Source organism: Saimiri boliviensis, chromosome 9 (genome assembly GCF_048565385.1).
Source record: "Saimiri boliviensis isolate mSaiBol1 chromosome 9, mSaiBol1.pri, whole genome shotgun sequence".
Classification (NCBI taxonomy): Eukaryota; Metazoa; Chordata; class Mammalia; order Primates; family Cebidae; genus Saimiri; species Saimiri boliviensis.
The window spans coordinates 20,001,865-20,029,075 of record NC_133457.1 but is presented as its reverse complement, the minus strand read 5'-3'; the positions used below and the strand labels follow the sequence as shown (position 1 = coordinate 20,029,075).

The 27,211-nt window shown below is 39.1% G+C and overlaps 1 protein-coding gene across 1 annotated transcript in view; it reads left to right on the top strand.

Moving 5' to 3' along the window:
* SSR3 (signal sequence receptor subunit 3) overlaps positions 1–27,211 on the top strand; it is a 270,342-nt gene that overhangs the window by 45,776 nt on the left and 197,355 nt on the right. The window contains exon 3 of the mRNA XM_074405547.1: positions 19,391–19,477. The gene's annotated coding sequence lies outside the window, so the exon portion shown is untranslated. The remainder of the gene's footprint in view (positions 1–19,390; positions 19,478–27,211) is intronic.

The following is a 27,211-nucleotide window of genomic DNA, read 5'->3' as shown; positions in this document are numbered from 1 at the left end:
TGCTGAAAGCTGCAGCACTCTGGCATGTTAACTTTCTGCTGTGGTGAAAACAAAGATGAAAATCGTTTCATCTGAGTTAGCAAATATTATGGAAAAATGAACGAATAGCTTTATTCCATGAGGGTGTTTATAACAAGTTACCATCTCCGTATCACTGATGATGATCTCGTAAGCAGTTCTTCACTGAGACTGAGATTTGTCTCAGTATGGGGGTATCTGCATCCTGGGATGGGTTCAGAGAATTGTACAGCACACCTGTGTTTACTCAAGATTTTGAGAGCCCTATTCGGTAATACTGAGTCATTTCCCCAGGGCTTGTAGAAGTTAAAGATGGGGTGGGGATCTTACATATGGGTGTAAAATCTCTGGATTAGTTTTACAGATGGGATGGTTCAGTCTAATTAGTTCTTTGTAACCAAGCCCTTAGGAATCTTCTACAGGGACTTCTCTCATGTCAATATAAATGAGGCATGTCAAAGCCAACTATTCCAGGTTGGTTGCCTGAGAGACAAGTATGGCATTTGGAGCCAGGCCCATCTGTATTCAAATCCCAACTCTGCCACTTTCTGGCTATATGTCCTGAGACAAGTTATCCAAGTGGTCCAACCTCCAGTTTTCTCACCTGGAAGTGTAAGATGATGACAACACTTCACAAGCTTGTTGTGAGATTTAATGAGGTGCCATATGCTGAGTGACTAGTGTCACTAGACTAGATACCATGTGCCTAGTTCCTCAACGAGTAGGTAGGAGGTGCTTAATAAATTCTGGTCTCTTCTCTCTCTTTTAATCTCAATAGTTTGTGGTCAAATGCTACAACCTGTGATAACCCCAAGAAGTCGTAACTGTGGGCCCCATTTGCTACATTATATTTTGAACACAAAAATTAAAGCTAAAATATTGTACTTTTAGGTCATTGCCTGAGTCTGTGGTCCTTTTTATGAGCTGGTAAGAGAGAAAATTGCCCATACAATTTCATTGCTATTTCAGTTTGAGAAAGATTCTGTCAGTGAGCAGCATTCGTTCTAGGTTTGGTTCATTCCTTCAACATTGCTATGGTGCTAGTAACTTCAGTATTTAAATTCTAGAATATTCATTAAGAACAGAGAAACTTCCTATTAACTGCTTGCCAGATTTCCCTATTGCACATAGTACAATAATTTGTCACAGAGACATTGCCATATTTTTACATAATTAATCCAACCAATATATTCTGAGACCCTGCTAAGTGGCCAACATGGTATAGACAGTAGGGTGACAAAGATACATAAAATAGACACAGTCTGTGCCCTGACTTTTACACATGCCAAGATTCGCCAACCCATTCCACTGGCAGAAAAGTAACTTTCTTTCCCTGCTAAATTCCTAAGAGGTCTTTTACTCAGACAAACATGCAACTTGTTTAAGATTCCTAGAATTGCTTAGAAACATGAACTAAAGGCTATTGCTGTCTTTTCCCAGACAGCTTTCTCTTTAATGAAAGAATCAAGCCTGCTTGATTTGTGTGTGCATGTTTTCCATCACAAAAATAATCCACACTTGTTTTAAAATGTATTAGTTTCCTTTAAAATGGAAGTTTTCCCTTCTTTGCTAGAGGAGAAGTTATTAACTGCTAGAATTTAATATCTACACTTGTAGACATTTTTCTAAGGAGATACAAGTACTTATTTCTGATACTCACCCTCATCCCCCATGCACACATAGTACTTGCTTTGTTTTTACCATAATATCATATTTACATACTACTCTATAACTTGACTTTTAACATAGCAATACATTATGAACATGTTACTATTTTAGTTTATTAATCTATATACTTTATTAATGTGCTGTATAATGGCCATGGAATAAATAAATCATAGTTTTTTCTAAACCATTCTTCTACTGATAGAACTTTAGATTGTTTCCAGTGTATTGCTATTATAGAAAATTATTTAGTGATACCCTGTACATATATTTTCACATTTGTAAGAGCTTGTCTATAGGATGGATTCCTGCAAGCTGACAAGTAGAAGTGCTGCCTCAAAAGGGTTGTGCCTTTTAAACTCAGATAGTGTGAAATTGCCTTCAAGAAGGGCAATACCAATTTAGGTTCCCATTAGCACAATATGAGAACGCCCTTTTCTTCCCTCTCTCTAATACTGAATATTATTATCAATCTTAATATTTGACAACCCGAAAGGCAAAAAATGAGATTTCATTTTATATTTTAGAGATTGGAGTCTCACTCTGTCACCTGTGCTGGTATGATCATAGCACACTTCAGCTTTGAACTCCTTCTGCCTCAAGGGATCCTCCACCTCAGACTCCTAAGTAGCTAGAACTATAGGTGTGTATCACCAAGTCTAGCCAATTTTTTTTTCTTTTGTAGAGACGGGGTCTCATTATGTTGTCCAGGCTGATTTTTAACTCCTGGCCCTAAGTGATCCTCCCACCTCAGCCTCCCAAAGTACTGAGATTGAAGGTATGAGCCACCATTCCCAGCCTGGGATTTTATTTTAGTTTGTAGACTTCTGGTGTCCAATCTGACATATGTTAAACAAAAATTTTGGAGGCCATTGTTTTGAACTGAACTCCCACATTAGTTTCCAACAAACCAGACCAAATCCAGTGGAGTCACTCATGCTAAATGCCACATAATCAAATTGAAATTTTGCAGACATATCCCAAAACAGACCAGTTTTTCATAAAAACAGGAGACCCCAGTCTACCTGAGTCAGCTTAAGGAAGACTCATCTGCTTTAACTCTTACATAAAAGTAATCTGACATTAACCAATCAGCTTTTACTCTTTTTTTTTTTTTTGACAGAGTCTGGCTCTGTCACCTAGGCTGGAGTATAGTGGCATGACCATAAATGACTACATCCTCGAATTCCTGGGCTCAAGTCATCTTCCCACCACCTGAGTAGCTAGGACCACAAGTACATGCCACTATGCCTGGCTAATTTTTTTATTTTTGTTTTTGTGGAGATGAAGTCTCACTCTGTTGCCCAGGCTGGTCTTGAACTCCTGGCCTCAAGTGATCCTCCTACCTTGGCCTCTCAAGTGCTGGGATTATAGGTATGGGCTCAGTCAGCCTTTTATTTTCTATTGTTCTGTTTCTTTGTCCCCACTTTACAAAACCCACTGTCCTATCATTGCCCAGGGTGAGCTCTTATTCTATTTTTGTAGAATTGGAAATGCCCAAAGTCATGAATTGAAAATAAGAGTCAATTAGATCTGTAACTAAATTTGTGGCAATTTTGTTTTTGATGTGTGTTAAAAGCTTGGAAGTCACCCTTCCCATCCCTGTGAGAAAAAGCTAGACAAACTAAAAATCAATGACTTTTTTGGATCTATGAGAGAACTGAAGTTTCAGAGTTAACCGCACCCTGAGATCTGGAGACAGGTTCATCTAGAGAGACACAGCAGAAGCCACTGTAGTAAAAAGAGTGGCAACACTTACTTCACCAGTAAATGTGAAGAATTACTAGAAGTCAAGTGTGGACTAATGTGACAGTGAGAACACTGAAGCCCCAATCGCAGAGGTATTAAATACTTCTTGCCACAATTTTGAGGTCTTTCTCCTTCAGAATCCTGCCATGTTCTCAGGGTAAGGAGCTGAGAAACCCCCCACCTTGTGGCCCTGGAAGGGTGATGGAAAGAGTAACAATAGTGTAACCCTCCGAGCTGCTTCTCTGTAACAAAAGCCTACTATCCAAGGGTAAAGTAGTCTCCCCCATTATCCATAGTTTTGCTTTTCATGATTTGTTACCTGTGGTATAGTATAGTATAAAGATACTTTCAGAGAGAAATCACATTCACGTAATTTTCGTTACAGTATATTATGATTTTTCTATTATTAGTTATTGTTAATCTCTTACTGTACCTAATGCAGAAATTAAACCTTATCACAGGTGTATATGTATAGGAAAAAACATACCATATGTAGAGTTTAGTACTATCTGAGGTTTCAGGCATCCACTGATGGTCTTGGAACATATCAGCCACGTATGAGTGGAGACTACTGTATAGGGCAATACTGAAGCCTTATTCTACCTGGTGGAGTGGATTTTCACCCTACTTCACTCCCATGACTTCCTGTCTAACCTAAAAGAAACAAAAGGAATATCAAAACAAACATAGTAGGGCACTAGGACTACAGTATAGTAGGAGAAGGAGGGGTTGGGTGATGTGGGGTCCTCTATCAGGGAAAAGGGACAGAAATACTTATGAAGGCCACGCCCCTGAGACATAGGTCCACTGAAAGACGGAGACTTAATTAGAAGATTATAGAACACCTCCACTCCTTCATACTTTACCACCATATCAATATACTTTCAGTCGATTACTGTTGAAAGAACTGCAAGATCCAGACTGTGAGTAGAAATACAAATGGAGCCACAAAGGCAAGAGAGAGGACAAAAACAAGAACACTCGAGGAATTTGAAGCTTCTGGAACTGACAGCTATAATAATCATTAAACACAGCCGAACTCCAGGTCAGATTAACATAAATCCTCACGCAAAAAGCCTGTTTACTTCAGTACCTGTCAGAAATACATAATATGTGGCTCTCAACAAAAAAATCACAAGGCACACTAAAAGATAAGAAAGGGACAGCCTGAAGGGACAAAGTGATCGTCAGAACTAGAATCAGATATGACACAGATACTGGAATTATCATCCAAGGAATTTAAAATTACTGATTTATATATTATGGGCTCAAATGGACAAATAACCAGCATGCAATACCAAATGCATAATGTCAGCAAAGAGATAGAAACCATTAATATAAAAAACAAAAGGAAATACTAGAAATGGAAAACTATAACAAAACTGGAGAATATCTTCAACAGGTTTAGCTATTGGACATAGTTGAAGAAAGAATCAGGGCATTTGAACATCGTTTAAATAGAAATTTCCCAAACTGAAGCACAAAGAGGAAAAAGAATCTCAAAAACCCAGAACACTGAAGAACTGTGGACAATATCAAAAGGACTAACATATGCATAATGTAAATACTGGAAGGATAAGATAAAAAAATTATGATCAAATATTTGAAAAAACATATTTCTTGGTAAATTAGATGATCAGACATATAAACTGCCTGTTCAGGATAAAGTCAATGGCTTTTAAAAGGAGGTTGGGCCGGGCACGGTGGCTCAAGCCTGTAATCCCAGCACTTTGGGAGGCTGAGGCAGGTGGATCACGAGGTCGAGAGATCGAGACCATCCTGGTCAACATGGTGAAACCCCGTCTCTACTAAAAATACAAAAAATTAGCTGGGCATGGTGGCTCGTGCCTGTAATCCCAGCTACTCAGGAGGCTGAGGCAGGAGAATTGCCTGAACCCAGAAGGCAGAGGTTGCGGTGAGCCGAGATCGCGCCATTGCACTCCAGCCTGGATAACAAGAGCGAAACTCTGTCTCAAAAAAAAAAAAAAAAGGAGGTTGGGTAGTTCATCTATAAATTTCATGTATTCTCATCGCATGTATTTGAATATCTGATCATTAAGTCTCTCATTACCTTGGTAGGAGCAGCCTAGAGGATTTTCTTCAGTGAAAGCATTAATGGATTTTTTTCAACTCAAAAATGAGTAATCTTGTCAGGGAATGAGGTGTTGAGAGTGAAGGATATAGAAAACAGCAGTAATATAAGAGTACAGTCAGGCATGTGGCTCATGCCTATAATCCTAACACTTTGGGAGGCCACAGCAGGCCTATCACTTGAGCCCCGGTGTTTGAGACCAGCCTGGGCAACATGGTGAAACCCATTCTCTACATAAAATACAAAAAATTAGCTGGACATTGTGGTGTGTGCCTGTAGTCCCAACTCTTCTGTAGGCTGAGGTAGGTGGATTGCTTGAGCCCAGGAGGCAGAAGTTACAGTGAGCCAAGATAGCAACACTGCATTCCAGCATGGGTGACAGAGGAATACTGTCTCAAAAGGAAAACAAAAAAAGAAAAGAATATAACTACCTCCAGAAATCAAGCATTCAGGCACAGATTTTTTTTTCTGTAAGATTTGTTTTATGCTGCAAATTCCTACATGAACTCATTAAATGGATATATATCTATCACAGAGAAAACAATATGATTGTTAATAGAAGGATGACAGCTTAGTCTTGAGTGGTATGAGTCATGAAAAGAATGAGTAAAAAAAAAAGAAAAAAAAAAAGTCAAAAGAGTCTCATTCACCAAGAGCTGAACCTTTCACAAAGTTTAGCTTTCATGACTCGAGGCATTTGTATAATTGTTATGATTGTCATGAGGCCTCCATGCAAATCTTCCAATTTTCCTAGATGAGAATTTCCAAATTTCCAGCAGTTTCTTATCAGGCATGGCTGTTACATGAGTTCCCTCCCCTGAGTTACAACAATCTAGCCAGCACTGTGCTCAAAAGGGACCCTGAATCCTTTAGCATCTATCACCAGGTCCAGAGAGTTTAAAAAATGTTTGAAGTTGATGGTGCAATGGAGCATAACTTTCTGTTTGAAGAGCAGTATCTTCCAGATTAAAATCAGTAAGCCTCATTTCAAGCACACTTTTCCCTTGTTGCTAAATTGAAATCCATTTCTTCTCCCCACCAAATTTGGGATGAGCCACTTAGTGGATCTTCCCCAAAATACCAAATAGAGTTGCATCTTCTATGGCAGTTTAATGACTGAGCATTAAGAGCCAGAGTCTAAACTAAGTCCTGGATCACACAAAATCTGCTCTATGTGCCTGCCTAGAGAACACAGCAGGGGATTTTCTGTCTCAAGTAGCTAGGCACACCATGCATCTGAAATGAGAAGCATGCTCTAAAATGTTCACAGCATATTGTAGTTGAATGTTTCCTATCTTCTTCAGAAGATAAGCTGGAGCAGTTTTGTTTTCCCTGATTTAAAAAAAATGTACAATAAAACATGATGGGGAGGAGAGACAAGTCAAACAAACAACTCCACATGATTCTTGTGCATGAGCCACTTTCACACAGGGCAATGTGTGTGCAAGGCTTTATTCTGCCATCTCATAAGGCAAGATGACTCTGTAAAAGTCCCTGGAGTGAGGTGATAAGGGTGAGGCAAAGAGGGAGAATAAAACTAAAATCAAGTCTTAATTCGGGACCATAAAGTGTGCTTACACTAGTTCAGAAAAGCAGAGACTTCTTGTCCTCTTTTTTTTATCCCCAGAGTTCTATTTCTTTACAAAACCATGAAGAACCACAACCTATTCCAAAATGAATCACAGAAAATACAGTCTCAGCATTTATTTTTAAATAACACATCTAGTCATATTATGGAGAGTCATAAATAGCATACATAACTAAAACTCCAGGCATTGAAAAACATGTGTGTAGCCTTCTTAAATCCAAGGAAACATTGAGAGCTATTTATTTTTTAATATGAGCATTATTTGGGTGGCAACCTTTGAAGGTTTTCTTTTACTGGTAAAAGACAATGATATATATTGCCCTGATGAAGGCAAACCCAAGACAGGCTTGTAAGGTAGACTCAGAGAGACTCATCAGCCAAAACTTTTCCTTTTCAGAAGCCAATTCGTTTTTATCAAATGTCTTCTGAAGAAATTGCGATGTTCATCCTGAAATTTTTCTTTGCAGGAATCTATTGCAAAGAGTGCATCCGATTCTAGATAATAGTTTCTCATTTGCATGAGGGCTGCTGCCCTTTTGCATTTGCTTTCCTATTGATTTCCACAGATATATTTGTCCTTCTGTGAGTAGGAGAGCCATAGCTCTGTTGTGACCCCGGTAGTGAGTGTACATCTCCATATAAGTGGTATAAAGCTTCCTGGCTCTGAAATAGGTGTGAGCACACGGAGCTTTCTTTACTTTTTAATCTCAGGATCAGTGAATTTATTGGGATGATGCTGACATAAAAAATGAAATGAAACATCTGTGTCTAACAGCTGCACAAAATTTGGATTCATGTAAACTGCTCTGACATCACACATTCTGCATGTGAGTTCCATGAGTAGTCTCCATATGGTGCTAATACAATAACATGCCTACAAAGTCCCTGTGGTTTATGGTGTGATGAACTCCAGAACTGAGGAAATGAGCCAAGAAGCCTACACCATTTGCTGAATGGAGCTGGCTTTGGGTAATATCTTGTTCTCACTGAACTACTCAGTTTCACTAGGGATAAGAAGCCAGACTGGCATGGTACCAACAATAAGCTTTATGTTGGGGAGGTTGGTCACCACTCCTCTAACGTGGTATGAGAGAAGTCTCACAGTGATTTTTGCCTTACTCCATAGAAAAATAGATGTGGGATTGCAAACGGGTGATGGATGGGTAAGTGAAGCATGTTTACCCCTTCTAGGCAGTCAGGAAAAGACAGGTAAAAAGAGAAAGAAAACATACATAATGTTTCAAAGCAGATCCTGGAAAGATACAGCAATCCTTTTCTGGGAGGCTGGAGTCATGCCCAGGGTACATGGTAGCATTGATCAGATCAATGACACACCACACTGACCTACAGCTATAAGCAAAAGCCACACATGTTCTCTTTCTTCTGCTAAAGACAGGGCTGCAGGAATTTGGCAAATAGTTATAGTTGTTGTGACAGACTACACATGTAGACTAGAAAAAAAAAATCTGTTCTTATTTAATTTTTTTAAAAAGATCCAAACCACTTGAATATCTGTTGGCCAATTAACCATATAGAGGAAGACTTTTGAAAAATATCTAGCAGCAGTTCAGCTTTCCCTATTTGCTCAGCATAGCTGGATTACTTCCCTCACGTCAGTTGCTAGGATCAGAAAGTACACACTGTAAGTGTAGCATTATAAACAAATTCATATGATAGTTTTTTCAGGTCCAATAAACCTAAAATGCAATACTCATTTGCACGAGAGAATTACTAAGTGGATACATCAAGTTGGGGCACCTTCATATTTTAAAGCGGCTTCTATTGGCTATATGAAATAGTGCATCCTAGCTCAGTTGGACAATATAAATACACAAGCAGAAAGAGATCTATCAGGGCTGAATTTCAAGAGTTTTGAATGTGGAGACAGAGAATCTTGGGCACAGGTGTGATTTCCATGGTCTGAGGAAGAGAGAAAGGAAGGGAGAAAAAGGAAGTAGGGATAGGAGAAAAATCAGGAAAGTGATAAAATTCTCAAAGTCCTAGCAAGCATTTTCATATTCAAAACATTCAGTATTACCTAGATAATGTTTTTCTCCAATGAAATATTTTTAATTTTCTTAAATTATTAGAAAGACAAAACTACATTAATAGAAAAAAATACTTCATAAAGAATTTTGTTAAAATTTACTCACTATAAAAATGAGAAACTCCTGTGATTTTAATGGACACTTAAGCAAAATATAAGTTAAGAGATAAGCTTAATAATGGAATCAGCATAGAGTGCATTTTAAAGCCAGTTTAAAAATTCTCCTTTATTGTGACCGTCATGCTGTTCTTCTCCTCTATCATTATGGTCAGTGCAGAGATGATTGTCAAAGAAAAGCAAATGGGTTTGTGAGGAATTCTAATCTTCTAATCTCCTGGGGCCCACTGTGGTGGCTTAGATCCACCTCACTGCTGCTGAAATCAGAGTCTATTTTGGAGCTCTAGGCAGGTTCTAGAACCTTCTCTAATTACCCCAACTGGAATTAAACAAACTATACAGCGTTAATGAACTGTGTGGCCACATCTGACTCTGCCAGACACGTTACAGCCCTGCTGCATGCTGTTAGGTTACCACACACTAATTATCTTTTGGGTTTTCTGCACATTCTTTTCCAAACAAGGCAGCCCTGCCAACTTGTCAACAGGGCATTTACTCTAAAAATGAAGTTACTTTATTTTTTTGCCTGAGAATTCCTACAGTCACATTCTTACAGACAGGAATGGAAGCAGGATTTTTTTCTTTTTGTTAACTGCCTCTTTAAATTAAAGAAGAGGGGGACAAAAATCTCTGTAAGCTAATACATACCTTCTTTGGTGGTTGTAGTGCTGCAGGTTTTTCTGATTTAAACCAGAGAAGAAGAAATGTCACCATTCTCAGCTGGTAGGAAAAAAAAATGTAGGTGGATGGTGTGAAATTTAAGCAGACTTGGGAAAGAACTAATCCACATGTGGAGTTCTCCACTGGAGATGTGTTTTGACAGCTCTCTGGTAATATCCTGTTTTGGTTTGCCCACTTCATGTTAATGCATGAGGCAGCATGTTATAGCTGAAACAGCAAGGGTTTTGAGATCAAGTGTCCCAGCCCTGACATATTTAGTTAGGCCAGCACTTGCTTCTCTGAGCTTCAGTTTCATCATCTGACAACTGGAGATAAAGATACCTAACTCAATGAGTTGCTGTGAGAAGTTAAATAACAATAAATATAGACGTGCTTTATATCACTGCTTGTCACTTGCTATAGCTGTGTAACCAGATTACTTAATCTCTGTGCCCTGGTTTCTTCATCTGTAAAATGACAGTAGTAGTAGTATCCTTGCTCCTCTGAGTTGTGCTAAGGATTGAATAAACTAAGATATATAAAATGCTTAGGATAATGTTTAGCTTTAAATGTTTTTTGTAATTTCTATTTATCAGATGTTATACATGTTATTTTTCCAGATGTTCTTAACTTTATACTAACTTAAATAGAGCAACACTTATAATTTATAACTCAACTATTCTGAGTATTTTGTCCAAAGCACTAAGATAAGTTCTGTATCCAAATATAAATTAGATAGATGATTATCTATTTTGGAAAAGAAAATAGCAAGGCATTGTTTCAATTCAACAATTCACTTTGACAGCACCCATTATTGTTTTCAACAATGCAGAATATGAAGCATGAAACATATCTTCCAGGAATGTCTTCAATATATTTTTAATTCTAATATGAATACACAGTCACGGCAGAAAATTTTAGAAAATATTGATAAGCAATAATAATAATGATGCTATAAAACTGAAATCACTACTAAAGCACTCTGTGCCACCACCAAGAGATACCTATGTCTTACATTTTGGTTTAAGCTATTTTAAATCAATTTTTAATTTTCTCAATTGGTTGTGTGTTTATATGTGTATGTTTGTATGTGTGTAGGTGCATAAAATTGGAACCTAAAGGCTTTTTAAAATTTAATGGATCAAAAACATTTTTCAACATCACTATTCTTTCCCTTATTATATTTTACTTTTTATTTAGAAATAGTTTTGAAATTAAGAAGAGTCTTAAAAACTAATACAGAGATACTTGGAGACTATGCAAAATCTTGTTTTTACTTAAATATTCACCCATTCTTTTTAGCACCCTTGGAGGATTTAACCTGCAGCAATGGTTACTATAGGGTTTAACAGTACTTTTATATTTCCCCCAGGCCTTCTATATTTATAATAACTGAGATTCTTTTCTAAAAAAGAGTTTTCCTTTTTTCCCACTTACATATTAATCATTTATTCATTTATTTATGGGATCATGGATATTTAATTTATTATTTTAGTTATAAACATTGCACTTTTATTATTTATTTTGTTGCTCAGATTGTTTCATGGGAACTTTTTCAAATTGGTTCCTGCACATTTTTTATGTTTGTTTTTTTCTTTTTTCTTTTTTTTTTAATCTTCCTTACATTGAAACACCACAAGATCGCCAGGCTCATATTTATTTCCATGGCACCAGCCCTAGAATCAGACAGTTCTTTAATGATTCCTGGTTCCTATTATTGGAGGACAGTATTTAGAAACCAGTATCATTAGAAGTTAAGTGCTCTCCTTTTAATATCATTGTTTCTAACCCCTTTCAGTGAATACAGCTTGGAGATAATATGCAGATATATATCTGTGTGTGTGTGTATACACACACAGTTAGGTATATATATATATATATATACACACACACACACACAGAGATATATCTGCATATTATCTCCAAGCTGTATTCACTGAAAATTGTGTGTGTCTATATATATATAGACACATGCACACACACACACACACACACACACACAAAATACATATATATGGTATAGACACTAACTCATGTACTAGATATATCTATATATCTATTTCTGTAAATTTTCTGTAAATATATGTATATGCATGTTTTCATTTTTAAATTTAAAATTTAATGTATACAAAGGATAATACACCGTGGTCAAGTGGCATTGATCTAAAGACTGTGAGACTGGTTCAGCTTTTAAAAATCTAATCATTGTAAGCTATTAACAGATTACAGAAGAAAATAGATGCAGAAAATGCATCTGACAAAATTCCACGTGTTCATGACATGAACTTTCAGCAAAGTAGAAAGAAAAGAAAACTTGCAGCTGGGCATGCCGGCTCATGCCTGTAATCTGAGCACTTTGGGAGGCTGAGGCAGGTGAATCACCTAAGGTCAGGAGTTTTGAGATCATGTGGCCAACATGATGAAACCCTGTCTCTACTACAAATACAAAAAAAAAAAAAAAAAAAAAAAAAAAATAGCTGGGTGTGGTGGCACATGCTTGTAATCCCAGCTACTCAGGAGGCTGAAGCAGGAGAATCACTAGAATTGCTTCAACCTGGGAGGTGGAGGTCAAAGTGAGCCAAGATCGTGCCACTGCACTACAGCCTGGATGCCAATAGCAAAACTCTGTCTCAAAAGAAAGAGAAAGGAAGAAAAAAGAGAGAGAGAGAAAGAAAAGAAAAAAGAGAGAGGGGGAGAGAAAGGAAGAAGGAAAGAAAGAGAGGGAAGACTTGCTTAAATTAAAAAAATCTACAAAAAGTCTACATCTAACATCACACTTAATGGTAAAAGATTGAAGACCTTTCCCCAGAGATGGAGAACAAAGCAAAGGTTTCTTCTTTTACAGTTTGCATTTATTATCATCCTGGTAATGCTAGCCATTATAATAAGACAAGCTATAGAAATAAAGAGGATGTCAGCTCTATTCACAGATTTCCTCCATAGATATTTCTAAACAACTTAACACAGAACTTCCTGGAACTAACAAATGAATTTAATAAAGTCTCAGGATATGAAGTCAATGCATACAAATCAATGATATTTCTATATAATAGCAGGAAAAATTGAATTCAAAATTAAAATAACAATACCATTTATAATAGCACAAAAAATCACGTAAGTATAAATCTGAAACAAATTATGTAGAATCTGTATGATGAAAAGTACAAAACACTGAAGAAAAAAATCTGAGAAGATCCAAATAAGTGGAGAAATATACCACGTTCATAGATGAAAAGATTCAGTATTGTTAAGATAGATGTTAATTCTGCTCAATTTGTTATATTGATTCATGAAATTCCAATCAAAATTCCAGCAGCCTTTTATGTAGATGTTGACTGCTGGTTTAAACATTTATACAGAAAGGCAAAAAAACTAGACTTGCCAAAAATTTTTGAAAACAAATAATATTGGAGGGCTCCTTACCTAATTTAAAGTGTTATTGTAATGCTACAGTAATCAAAACTATGGTAACTCAGAAACAACAGACGCATATATCAATGGAACAGAGAAGAGAAACCAGAAACAAACCCACATAAATACAGTCAACTGATTTTTGACAGCGATACAAATCCAATTCAATAGACAGAAGAAAGTCTCTTCAAATAAATGGCCTGGGAACAACTGAATTTCCACATTTTAATCTATCTGGGCTACCATAAGAAAAATATCATAGACTGGGTGACTCATAAGCAATAGAAATTTATTGTTCACAGTTCTGGAAGCTGGAAATTCTAAACTCAAGGTGTGGGAAAATTTACTGTCTAGGGAATGCCAGCTTTCTACTTCATAGACAACCATTATTTTGCTCTATCTTCACATGGCAGAAAGGCCAACAAGCTCTCTGGGGCCCCTTTTATAAGGACCCTCAATAACTAACCACCTTTCATAGCCTTATCTCCTAATACCATCACCTTGAGGGTTAGGATTTCAACTTGTAAATTTGGGGAGAAACACAAACATTTAGACCATAGCAGTCAATATGCTGAAAGGACAAAAAAGAACCCCGGCCTTTATTTCACGTCTCGTATAAAAATAACTCAAAATGGATCATAGACCTAAACATAAAGCATAAAACTGTAAAACGTTTTTGAGAAAAAAATAGGAGAAAGTGAGGCTAGGCATGGTGGCTCACGCCTGTAATCCCAGCACTTTGGTAGGCCAAGGCAGGTGGATCACAAGGTTGGGAGTTCGAGACCAGTCTGGCCAACATATATGTGACCTTGGGTTAGGCCACTGAGCAAAGGTCAACTTTGTAGTTCAGAAGACATCTGACTATGTCAGCAACTTTTTTTATTGTTATAATTGGGACCCGTGTGTGTGTGTGTGTTTGTGTGTGTGTGTGTGTGTTTGCACATGCATGCACACATGCACACTACAGGCATTGACCGGTAGAGGCCAGGAATACTAATAAACATCCTGCAATGCACAAGACACACCCCCAACAACAAAGAATTATCTGGTCCAAAATGTCAATTGTGCACCTGTTGAGAAATCCTGAGTTAGGAAAACAGTTTTTAGATATGACACCAAAAGCATGATTTATGAAAGAAAAATTGATAAACTATATTAAAATTTAAAAATACTTTTGTTTTGCAAAACTTTGGCTCTTTGATTAAGAGAATTAAAAAGACAAGCCGCAAACTAGGAGAAAATATTTTAAAATCACATCTGTCAAAGGACTTATATCCGAAATATATAAAGAACTCATAAACTCAACAACCAGAAAACAAAAACCCAATTTTTAAGAACAAAAAATTGAAACAAGAGTTTTTACCAAAGAACATATTTAGATGTAAAATAAACATAATAAAAAATGTTCATTAGTAATCATTAGGGAAATGCAAATTAAAACCACACCAAAAACCCACATCATGCCTATTTGAATAGCTATAATTTTAAAACCTGGCAATATGAAGTGCTGGTGAGAATGTTGAGGATTGGAATTCATATATATTGCCGGTAGGGATGCGCAATGGTACATACACGTTGGGAAACAGTTTGGCAGTTTCTTACAAAGTTAAACATATACCTACCATAAAACCCAGCAATCTCATGCCTAGCTATGTATCCAAAACAAAATAAGAGATGTTCAAACTATAGGAGAGGAAAAAATAATTTTCTCCCTACTCTTCAAGTTTTTAGCTGGAACAAACTCCTGTAACAAAAGGTAGATTAACAAGTGGAAAACAAACAAATTTAACAACATATATAACTTATGTATATATGGGAGATACCCAGAGGAGTAAGTAAATCACAAAGGTATGGCTTTGAATTCAGGCTTAAGTACAATTGTCTACTGAAACAAAACAAAGAGGGAAGGATGTGAGGAAGGACAATCTTAAGGAGATGCCCAGGAAAGCAGGATAACAAGGGTAAGGTTTCTTACACAGATTTAAGCCCGGTGCCTTCTCCATTGTTAAGAGTCTCTACTAATGTAATGTCATCCTTCTCTTCGTAGTACATGGGGAATCACAAATGGAGATTTCCTTTATAGACATAAATTTCGTTTATAATTTGTACTCTGTTTTCAGATCTTCTGTGTCTACAGTTTCTCAAAATGATTAGCACAAAACAATCCATATGCCAAAAAGGCATATTTCAAGGTGGCATATTCTGGTCTCCTACAATACAAAAACCTATAGGTAAATGTTTGTAGCCGATTTAAAAATTAGAAACAACCTAGATGTACCACAAAATATGGTACATACGTGTAATAGAATGCCACCAGCAATACACCTGAATGAACTGTTGATTCACAAAACAACATAGATAAATCTTACCTGCATTTTGACAGGCTGGACTGAGAATTGTTTGATTCTATTCATATAGCACTCTGGAAAAAGCAAAACTATAGGGAGGAAAATCGATGAGTAGTTAGTAGATCAGGAGTTGAGAGGTGTGTTGTCTATAAAGGAAGAGCATAAGGAAACTTTGCAGTCATGGAATTATTATGTATAGAATTATAGTGATCCATAATACAATTCTGTGCATTTGCCAACACTGATAGAACTGTACCACAAGAAGTGAATTTTATTACATGTAAATTTTAAAAAACTCAACTGGGATAAAGAAAATGTGGCATATATACACCATGGAATACTATGCAACCATAAAAAATGAGATCATGCCCTTTGCAGGGACATGGATGAAGCTGGAAGACATCATTCTCAGCAGACTAACAAAGGAACAGAAAACCAAACACTGCATGTTCTCACTCATAAGTGGGAGTTGAACAATGAGAACATGTGGACACAGGGAGGGGAACAACACACACTGGGACCTGTCAGGGGGTCAGGGCAAGGGAAGGGAGAGCATTAGGACAAATACCTAATGCATGTGGGGCTTAAAACCTAGACAACAGGTTGATAGGTGCAGCAAACCACCATAGCACATGTATACCTATGTAACACACCTGCATGTTCTGCACATGTATCCCAGAACTTAAAGTAAAATTAAAATAACAAAAACACCTCAACCAGGATGTGGGAGAAAAGATGGAATGCAAATTGTGATAAATGCATTTTCCTATGTTACAAATTAATCATAACTTCCCTGAAAGGGATAAGGAAGAAATAAGCTGACCTAAGTAAGGGCCAGCTAACTAAGGGGTTCCAGAAAACCCTTCAGCTCCCCTAAGTAACTTTGGAAAACAGCAGTAGATCTGCCCCAGTGAAACCTCGCCAGGCAACCCCCCATGGTCCCAGTCTCCAGGCTGGAAATTGTGGACAAAACCTTTAAGATGCTTCAATACCAGGTGTATTCTGTGTCCTCAGGCTTTAGGCTGACCCTAGCGCCTTCAGATTTTGAGCCTGTTGTTTGTTCTGACACTTCAGCTCTCTGATAAATTCCAAAATAATTTCTGAATTTGAAGTTAACCCAGTTACTTTCATTGTAAGTGTAAGAATGATGTCTCTTCTATCACTGTACAGTGGAAGTCCTTTTCATTTTTAATGGCTGAACTGTATTTCATTAAATGAATGTCTAATTTACTTTATTTATCCAATCCCAATCATTCATTGTACTTTAGGCAATTTTCCACTTTTTGCTATTATAAACAAAGTTAACTGACCTCTTATAAACAAAGTTAACTGACCTCTGTAGGCATCATAGTCTGTGTTGCTATAAAGAAATACCTGAGGTTGGGTAATTTATTTAAAAAAAAATGTTTATTTGGCCCATGGTTCTGCAGGCTGTACAAGAATCATGGTGCCAGTATCTGCTTCTGTTGAGGACTTCAGGTTGAGGACTCATAGTGGAAGGCAAAGGGGAACTGGTGTGTGCAGAGATCACATGGCAAGAGAGCCAGCAAGAGAGAGGGGAGTAAGAGGATAGGCTTTTCTGAACAACCAGCTCTTGTGAGAACTAATAAAGTGAGAATTCACTTATCACGAGGATGGCACCAAGCCATTCATGAGGGACCCGCCCCCATGACCCAAACAGCTCCCACCAGGCATCACTTCCAATGCTGAGGCTCAAATTTCAACATGAGGTTTGGAGGGGTCAAACATTCAAACCATAGCAAGAGGAGACGACATTTCCTCATGAGGAAGCAATACAAATTGAAATACAACCTATAGAATTTATGTAGACATTATGCAATCTGCAGAAGCACATGTTGGGACTGAAAAAGGATTGCACTAATGAATTCTATCATAGATGTGTTTCTTGTTCTCATCTTAGAATAAATGATACCCATATCAGATTATCTGGGTGATTAGCACAATGGCTTTGATTTAAAAATAGGAAGCCTACAGGTTGGCTGTTCCCTAATGTTGACTGCTATAGCGTATGTGCTCTACCCAACCCAGAAAGGGAGCCTTCTCCTTCACCCAAACAAGCAGTTGTGTCAGTTTTTGGGTAAAAAGGAAGATGGATTTTAGCTGCCCTAAAGAAACAAAGGCTTCTCTCCCTCCTTTTTCCTTCTGTGAAATTTGCCTGATCTACTGGTAGGAGAGTCTGTCTTGAAACAAAAATGGGTTGGCCAGGCACGGTGGCTAACTCCTGTAATCCCAGCACTTTGGGATGCTGAGGGGGATGGATCACTTGAGGTCAGAAGTTCGAGACAAGCCTGGCCAACATGGTGAAACTCTGGATCTACTAAAAATACAAAAATAAGCCTAGCGTTGTGGCAGGTGCCTGTATTCCCAGCTACTTGGGAGGCTGAGGTGGGCGAATGGCTTGAATCCGGTAGGCAGAGGTTGCAGTCAGCCAAGGTCACACCACGGCACTCCAGCCTGGTTGACAGAGCAAGACCCTGTCTCAAAAAAAAAAAGGGTTAACTGAATTACAACAGGAAACGTCTTCAGTAACAGCCCAGCTTGCTCCAGGTCCTGATGAGTGAAGAGAGCGTCCCATCTCTCACTTTCTTTAACTCTGGATTTGACAGGTAACTACTCTAAGGTGCCCTAGCAAAGTGATCTGTGCGTTGGGATTTCTGCTTTCAAGATAGCCTAAAGAAGAATGAATAGATGCTAAAGGAAGAAGCAGTAATCAGGAACTCGGTCTCTAAATGTAGCTAATTTCTATTTAATTGGCCAGTAACTACATTTAAAATAAACACTAGTTGGTTATCAAAAACAGGAGGTTAAAGGATAAGCAATTGTTTAAGCCAGAGAGAATTACTAGGCCAAAACAAAGCTAGGGGAAGTGGAGAGACATGCTGCTTCAGAGAAAACATGATTAGGAGAAGAGGAATTGTCACTGCTGTGGGCCTCACAGATCTCATAAAGATTTATATCAGGTTTTATTTGTGTTTGTTAGTCATCAATGAAACTGATTTTAATCACCAGCTGCTCTTTAATTATCAAGCAGTCATTCCTTTATTACATAAAAATTAAAAACACATGTAAGGGGCAATTTTAAAACTATCAAACGGGATGCATTTGGCACATCCTTGTGCATCCCCAGAGAAAGAGGCAGAGATTGGACAGGTTTCCAGAAAACCCTTCAGCTCCCCAGGCATTTGCTGAACCCCTGGCTGCTGGCAGTATGGGCTTTCAGGCAACCGCAGCGACTGCTCCCCTCCAGGGGAAGAATGTGGAATCTGTAGAGCTGGGTTGAGGCACATCCGCTGCCAAACCGTCTCCTGCATTTGTAATCCCTGCTTTTAGGCACCGCCCAAGATGTACTAATGCGCCATGTAGAGACTCACTCCCGTTTCCTGTGGGGTTCGGCAGTGAAAGAAGGTGTGGGAGGGGAAGGAAAGAGAAGGGGAAATGGTAAGAATGGTTTGAGTGGGATCCCTAGGCTGTGAGCAAGTTCTTCAAATTGAATTTTCCTTTGAGGCAGACATTTTCCAGTTAAACTTTAAACTCAAACCCTTGTCCTATTTATCTCCAAAATGCAGGCTATGTGTCTCCCTCCTAATTAGCATGAAATTATTTCTTTTTCCTTCATTAGAAATTAGGATTGATTTTTTTTAAAGATAAAATTTGTGTTCTTGCTTAATTTTCAGATTCATTTGGAAGGAGTGCATTTTTATCAGAGGGACTGAAAAGCCTTTGAGAATCAGTTTAAAAGAGGAATGCTCATGAGAGTTACGGTAAGTAGCTCTTCTCATCAAACTAGCTGCCCGGGGTTGTTAAAGTGCTTTTTAAAAGGGGAACTAACAGGGTTGCTGCTCAGCATTTACTGTTTTCTAAGAGCCTTAGCTAAATTAATCATAGCACGCACTAGCCCTGTAAGGTAAAATAATGATTCCTGGTATTTCTAAAGCAATCAGCCATCCACAAAGAGGGAGGTAATGTCCCCGAGAAGATGCTGAGGGAATCTCCACTCCCCTCCTGTCAGAGGCCAGCTTGTTTGTATCCAAGCAAGGAATTGGGTGAGCCAAGTTCTGTTAAAGTGGCCACAGGAATGAGTGTCCACCACACAAGTGAGGATGCTGGGGACAGTCCATCTGGGGCTCTGTGAATGCAAACTTGGTGGTGGGGGTGATCACATTATAAGTGGACAGATGTGAGTCACAGGCCTCCTGCTCTGAGACTCAAACCCAGCTGAGGCTTGCCCAGGAGGGGCAGGCCTCGTCCTGGGCCACCCACACACTGGCACGCCTCTGCACATGGAGGTCATTTCCGAAGCTGCATGAGCTATGGCATGGATTCCTAGTCACATCTGTACAGCCAGAACAAAAGCCTGTAATACCCGTAGAATCTAGTTCTTTGAGTCAGAACTCCAGTTAAGTGTTTGTTTTCAGGTCACATCATTTGATTGTAGGGAAAATCCTGGGTTATCATGGAGGGAAGAGATTGGGTACATTATTTGAAAAGTAAACCTGTGAACTGCTGTGGAGAAACAACAGCCTGCCTCTTATCTGGGGCCTTTCCAGGGAAAAGCAAAGGGGACCGAAGAAAGCTTCCTGGGAGATAGTTTAATTCTGAAAACAAAGCCGCACTTCCCTACTTGTGTGTTGGATAGAGCTGTAAAACAACACAGTCAAAATACTCCTTAGGGCCACATCAATGTCTGCCCAGAGTCAGGCGAGCATTCCCAGGAAGCTGGGGGACTGTGGCAGTTGCACAGGTCATCCTCCTTTCTCCATTGTCCCACAGCAGAAGAGCATGTGCCATTCTACTAAAGGGGGTGGAATAATTTGACTGAAAACTGGGGGCCTGAGTTAGATGGTAAATAAGTTTGGAGTGTTTTTTTTTTTTTAGTTATGTTTGTTTTATATATTTAAGTGTTTAAAATATATTTTAAAAATTCAAAACAACCCAGAAATTCAGCAACTTGAGGAGACAAAAGTGATGAACATTTTATGGCAATGTTTGGACAGTTTAAAGATTATTTCAGGAAACTTAATGGTAATAAATGAGAGAAGGGACAATTGGACAGTTTAAAGATTATTTCAGGAAACTTAATGGTAATAAATGAGAGAAGGGACAACTTTTCTTTTTTTTTTTTTTTTTTTTTTTTTGAGACGGAGTTTCGCTCTTGTTACCCAGGCTGGAGTGCAATGGCACGATCTCGGCTCACCGCAACCTCCGCCTCCTGGGTTCAGGCAATTCTCCTGCCTCAGCCTCCTGAGTAGCTGGGATTATAGGCACACGCCACCACGCCCAGCTAATTTTTTGTATTTTTAGTAGAGACGGGGTTTCACCATGTTGACCAGGATGGTCTCGATCTCTTGACCTCGTGATCCACCCGCCTCGGCCTCCCAAAGTGCTGGGATTACAGGCTTGAGCCACCGCGCCCGGCCAACTTTTCTTAACTATAACATTTCAGCACCTGAGTACAGAGATCAAAACCAAGAGCTAGCATTTCAAATTCATATTGTGAAGCATCTACAAAAAGAATATTCTGTCAGCCTTCATAATATGGAGAGTTCAACTTTTCATCTTATCAAATAAAAATATACCCAAATTATTGAATAGGCATTCAGTTAGGAAAACAGGGTGGGGTGATGAAATGTTTCTCATTCAGCAAACACTTTGCAGATATTTCTAGTCAAAGATCCCTGTGGTCTAGGCTAGTGAGAGAAAAACGTGCCCTCTGCCCAGTGACAGAGGCTCACAGGGATCAGCTTTCACCAATGCAGGCAGGGGAACAAAGGGCAGGCTTCATTTGCCTGCATCCCACAGGCCCTTGTGCAGGGGAGTTCCATTTCAGTGCCCATCACATGGCCTCTGGAGCCAAAACGCTTTTTAATAATTCTGATTTTGAATATCAAATGGAAATGAAAAGTACATTTAGGAAGGAGGGGCTCTATCCTTATTGAAGAACGTGCTCTATGCAAACAGGTTGGGCAGGCACTAGCTGTTGTAAAGCTGTGGTTCTCAGCTTTGGCAGCCCACTGCATCACCTCCTCTAAAAGATACTGATGCCTGCATTACTTCTTCCTGTTCCCCTAAAGAAAGTAGAATTTAATTGCTCTAGGGTGCGGCCTGGGCATCAGGATTTTTTTTTTTTTTTTTTTTTTTTGAGACAGCCTCACTTTGTTACTCAGGCTAGAGTGCAGTGTGCAACCTTGGCTCACTGCAGCTCAACCTCCCAGGTTCAAGTGATCCTCCTGCCTCAGCCCCCTAAGTAGCTAGGATTACAAGAACGTGCCACCACACCAGGCTAATTTTTCTATTTTTTGTAGAGATGAGATTTCACCATGTTGCCCAGGCTGGTCTTGAACTCCTGAGCTCAAGCCATCCACCCATCTCAGCCTCTCACAGTGCTGGGATTACAGGCATAAGCCACAGTGCCTGGCCAACATCAGGATTTTTAAAAGCTCCTCAAGTGCAGTCAAGGTTGAGAACAGCTACTATAGAGTGATTTAATACAGCATTCAAGGCCTCTCATAATCTAGCCTCAGCCTAATTTTTTCTTCTCCCACCCCATCTCAGCCTGTACATAAGCCACAGAGACATTCTCACTGTTCCCTGAATGTACTTGGCTCATTTATATTTCCAGGCTTTCTTGCACACACATTGTCTGTCTCTGGGCACCTAAGGAAAGTCAGCTCTAATGTCTCTCCTTTTCTGTGAAACATTTCCTGTCAAGCCCACCTTCACTACTAAGTCACTCCTTGTTCCTTAATCAGATGGCAGAACACTTTGTGCATATCTCTACTGGAGCCCTTCTCACTTTAAAGATATGTGTATATAGGTCAGCCCATTCCTCCCCAATAGCATGTGGACCCTTTGTAGTTTCACCAGTAAGCACAGGGCCTGATTTCTATGAATACTTATTGACTGACTGAATGAATGAATGCCAATCTTGTACATTGTTGATGTTTACCACATTGAACCCAGTTCTTAAACTAGGATCATTCAGGAGATTCCAAGTCAGTAATTTAAAGTGGAAGGTCTGTATCATTCCTACTCAAAGTGTGGTCCATAAGTCAGCAGTGACTGTGTTATCTGGGAACTTGTTGCAAATGCAGAATATGTATTTTAACAAGATCCCTAGGCAATTCATATGCACATTACAGTTTGAGCTATATTTTTAACAAGCTCCCAGGTGATTCCTTTGTAGCCTGGCTGCTGACCCGCATTTGGTAACCATTGTTCTAGACCTTCATTTACTGAATGGTGTGGTCCCTATGTGATTGCCTACAGGTTTCTTCTAGTCTCCCTTTTTCCTTCCTAGTTAACAAAGCCCTAATTTTGTTTAGAAGGGTGATCAGCCCTTCACTCACCAGGCCTTTGCCTCAGGGAAACTTGACCCCACCTGTAGACCCTATATTGGGCCTGATTAGTTCAAAGGGCCATATTCCATTCCCCTAGCCAGGGATTGGTTTAGGGATAGACATGTGACAAAATTCAGGCCAGTGAAATGTGAGTCTGCAGTGGCAATCTAGAAAACGTTTCCTCTTCTCTAAGAGAAAGCCACAGGAGGGGAAAATAATCTCTTTTGCTCAGGACATTGTCCTGCTTAAACATGATGCCTTGGACAGGCGGCTTCCATCTTGCTACCTGCAACAAGAGGAAAGCTAACACTGAGGTGTCAGAGCAGAGGGGTGGAAAGCATCTGGATCTTGTGACATTGTTGAGCTCTTTTGTCTCTTGACTTCTAGTTACGAGATGTAATTTTCTTATTGCTAAAGTCATTTCTGTTCTTTCAACCAAAAGCATTTGTTGATATACTGAATATAGTACATTTATTCAATCAATAAATGCCTGCCAAATACCCAAGTATGAATAATTATAGTTTGTCTCGTGGCTATTCTTTCAATTAAAAGTGATATTCTTTGACAAAAACAGCTAGTTTAGCTTGTAACACAAACAACTGCACAAGTGCTTTTCCTTGAGACAAGTATTATACTTTCATATGCAATAGATGTATGTGCTTTATGCGTGTTTCCCATTTCATAACACAGAATATTAAAAACATGTATACTTCAGGGTTGAGATCTAATAAAATGAGTAGTTATCACAGCTTCATTGAGGACACTCAAACTGGCAGGGATTTTTTTTTTTTTTTTGAGTACTGTGAAATGCATGGCAGTAACAAATATAATAAATATTAATGTAATTTGGTGCTACTGCCTTGAATTGTGCTAGGCTGTCAGCAGTTTTTGTCACCATTGCTTTGACATCATCAGTGCAGGTGTCAATACAGTGAAAAAGATAAATGGCATCTTGGTGTGATTATGGAAATAGATTGATCTAATGGACTATCTGAAGTAGCCTTGGCCTTCCCAGGGATCTTAGAGAACTGCTATAGTAGGTGATTACTTGGGAAATAAAATCTCTTAGGAGAAGTTATGCATACAAAATGATTGTTGCTGAGGCCTGGAAGAGACTGAATTATGTGTCATGTTATGGTTCTGACTCCTTTATTTGGGTCAGTCTCACTATTGCCTCAGTTATTGCCAGCACATGGGGCTGGTAACAGAAGGGTCCTAGGAGCATCCAGGTGCTGAGGTGCTTGTGAGGCCTTAGGCTGGAGGGCACAGGAAATGGGCTCACCCAGTGCTACCAGTTATAGACTCATTCACAAGACTGTGAATCCATAACTAAGTTCTTTATATCCCTATTCAGCCTTTTAGCCAATTTATCTTGTACTCAGCTTAGAAACGCACTATTTAATGTAATCTGATTTCTGTTTATAATTCTTAAAATACTCCTAATAGTGAAGTCATCTAAGTTCAGTTTTTTCTTGGGCTAAAAGTTCTCTGATGCTGAATAATTATTAAATAACGAATGTGTTGTTTCACTCTGAGGGTCATCAAGATTCCCCCAAGCAGCACCTCCTTCCATTGCTTGCCAGCAACAAGCATTTTGGCAACACCACAAAGCACCAACTTTCGAGGTCTCACTGAGCCAGTCCTTGTTTCCAGGAAAGAAAACCCTGTTCTTGAGCCAGAATGAATTCTCTAAAGGCTGAGATTTTCTTTTCTCTTGCTAGAGAGGAAAGAATGACAGTGGTTTGCTTGGATTCCTATAGTGGGAAAGCCATCTAGAAATTCCAGCCAGATAAATATCTCTCACATGGAGATACTGTCCCTTGACTCATAAATGCACTGTGGAATTTGCCCTGGTGCCATCTGAAGGGTTTTTTAAAAAAGGATCCTATTCCTTACTAGCTGTGATGCTGAGGGCTGAATCAAATTAGGGCAAAGGCTAGTCATGTTGTTTGCCTCCTATATTTACTGAGTTGATTTCTTAAAGCACAGAAGCAAGACAGACAGTCCAAAAGACCGACATGAACTTGTTCTGCAGAATATAGTTTCTGTCTTACTGCATTGCTGGGAAAAAAAATTTTGAGATCTGAATGTGGCAAGAAAGGAAGTTCCCTAGGTCATCAGAGAAATGACTGAGTTTTAGCAAATTTTTTCTAATTTTTGACCTGAAATGTTCTTTCCTTTATGGCCTCCCTAAAGTTTTCATTTTATTTTGTTTCTGTTTTCTAACACAAACAACACAAAAAAATACCCGCATCACACATTCCTACCATCACTTTTGTGCTCTGTGTTGGAAACACAGGACATGTAATGATCTCCTTGGCTCTGAGCCTCTAAATCTTCACAGTGAATTCACCAAACTCTATACCGCAGGACCAGTCCAAACCTTGGAAGAGAAAGAGGAGGAAACAGGGGTTATAAATATGTGCTGGGCAATTTTTTCTCATATCTGGGTCATTTTGCTTTTCTCTGTGTAAAATGCCTGGCCTTGGTGTTTTTGAGTGTGCATGTAAACTCAGACTTGTAGTGAGGAACATACGGTCAAACCTCTGCAGTATTCCAGGTGATTGGCCTTATGTATCCCCACCCTTGCTACTCCTTTTGCCTTGACATTGAACATTTGCTCAGTACTTTAGCTTTTATTATTGTGTTAGTAGGATACCTTCTTCCCCTTAAGCATGGTTGTAGTATATTATTTCCGTGTTGTATTAGAAAAAGAGATGGACCAATAATTTGGGAGATTTTTCATGCTAGTTCTGCCATTAAATGGCCATAGATGCTGGAAAAGTCATGTTCCTGTTCTGAGCTTCATCTGTAAAATGGTGATTGGAAAGAGGGCTGAATTTCCAGTGGTCCATAGACCTGGTGATATGGTTTAGATGTTTGTCCCCTCCAAATCTCATGTTGCAATGTGATTCCCAGTGCTGAAGGTGGGGCCTAGTGGGAGGTGTTTGGATCACGGGGGCAGATCCCACATGAATGGCCTGGTGCCATGCCAACAGTAATGAGTGAGTTCTTGATCTATGATCTGTTAGTTTACATGAGAGCTGGTTGTTAAAATAGCCTAGCACCTCCTCAACCTTTCCTTGCTTTCCTGTCTCACCGTATGATACACCTGCTCCCCCTTTGCCTTCTGCTATGAATATAAGCTTCCTGAGGCCCTCACCTGAAGCCAGTGCTGACACTGTGTTTCTTATACAGTCTTCAGAACTGTGAGCCCAATAAGCTTTTCTTAATAAATTATTCAGTCTCAGGTATTCATTTATAGCAATGCAAAATGGACTAACACAACTAGAGGCCAGAAATACATTTTTAGCAAGGTCTCCTTTCCACTACCTTCTTCCACTGGCAATTTTAAGACAATAGTGCTGAGATAGGCTTTTGGAAACCAAAACCTGGAGTCAGCGGGTTCTAGGTCTTTGTCAATCCTAATGTTAGCTTTTTTCTCTCTTTCTCCAAATGTCAGGTTTTCTACTATCCCACCACTTCCACTAGTTTGCACTTAATTTACTGAAGCTTCCGTGCTTTCTAGGTGGTTCCCTTTGCTTCACTCCCTACCTCTCCATGCTGTATTCTAAACCTTCCAAAGCCTAAAAGACATGGGCATTTGGTAATTTTTAAAGTATCTTCTTCATTTGTAAGAGTGAAATGGAAGCTCATAGAAGCCAGGAGATGGCAAGCACTCACAAGCTGGATGAAAGGACAGCAAGTAGGTGAGGCAAAGCCCCGAATTCCCTAAGTAGCACATCCTAGTAACCACACAAAGAGGCTTCTGGTGAAAGGGAAGAAAAGATTGCTGCCAATTTCTAGAGAAGCTGCCCAGAACTGCTGCACACAGGTCCACTGAGGACCAACTTAGGTTTCTACTCCTGCAACCAAGAATGACAAGCTCCCACTTACATTGCTGGCCTACATGTTTGAAACCTTCAAACACTCATGGAGTACAAACATTTACTCTCTGGCTGTGTGGTATTAGTGCTGCCTGTGACCAAAGGATGAAAGAAAGAAAATAAGTTTAAAAAGAAGCAATGAGAGAAGCCAGATGGCTGTGCATCTATAGAGAAAGAGGGGAATCTTAGTGGTTCTAGGGGAAACAAAGATAACAAACTAGGAAAACAATCCAAGAGCGCACAGACCAAGTAGTAACGTACATGAAAGCAC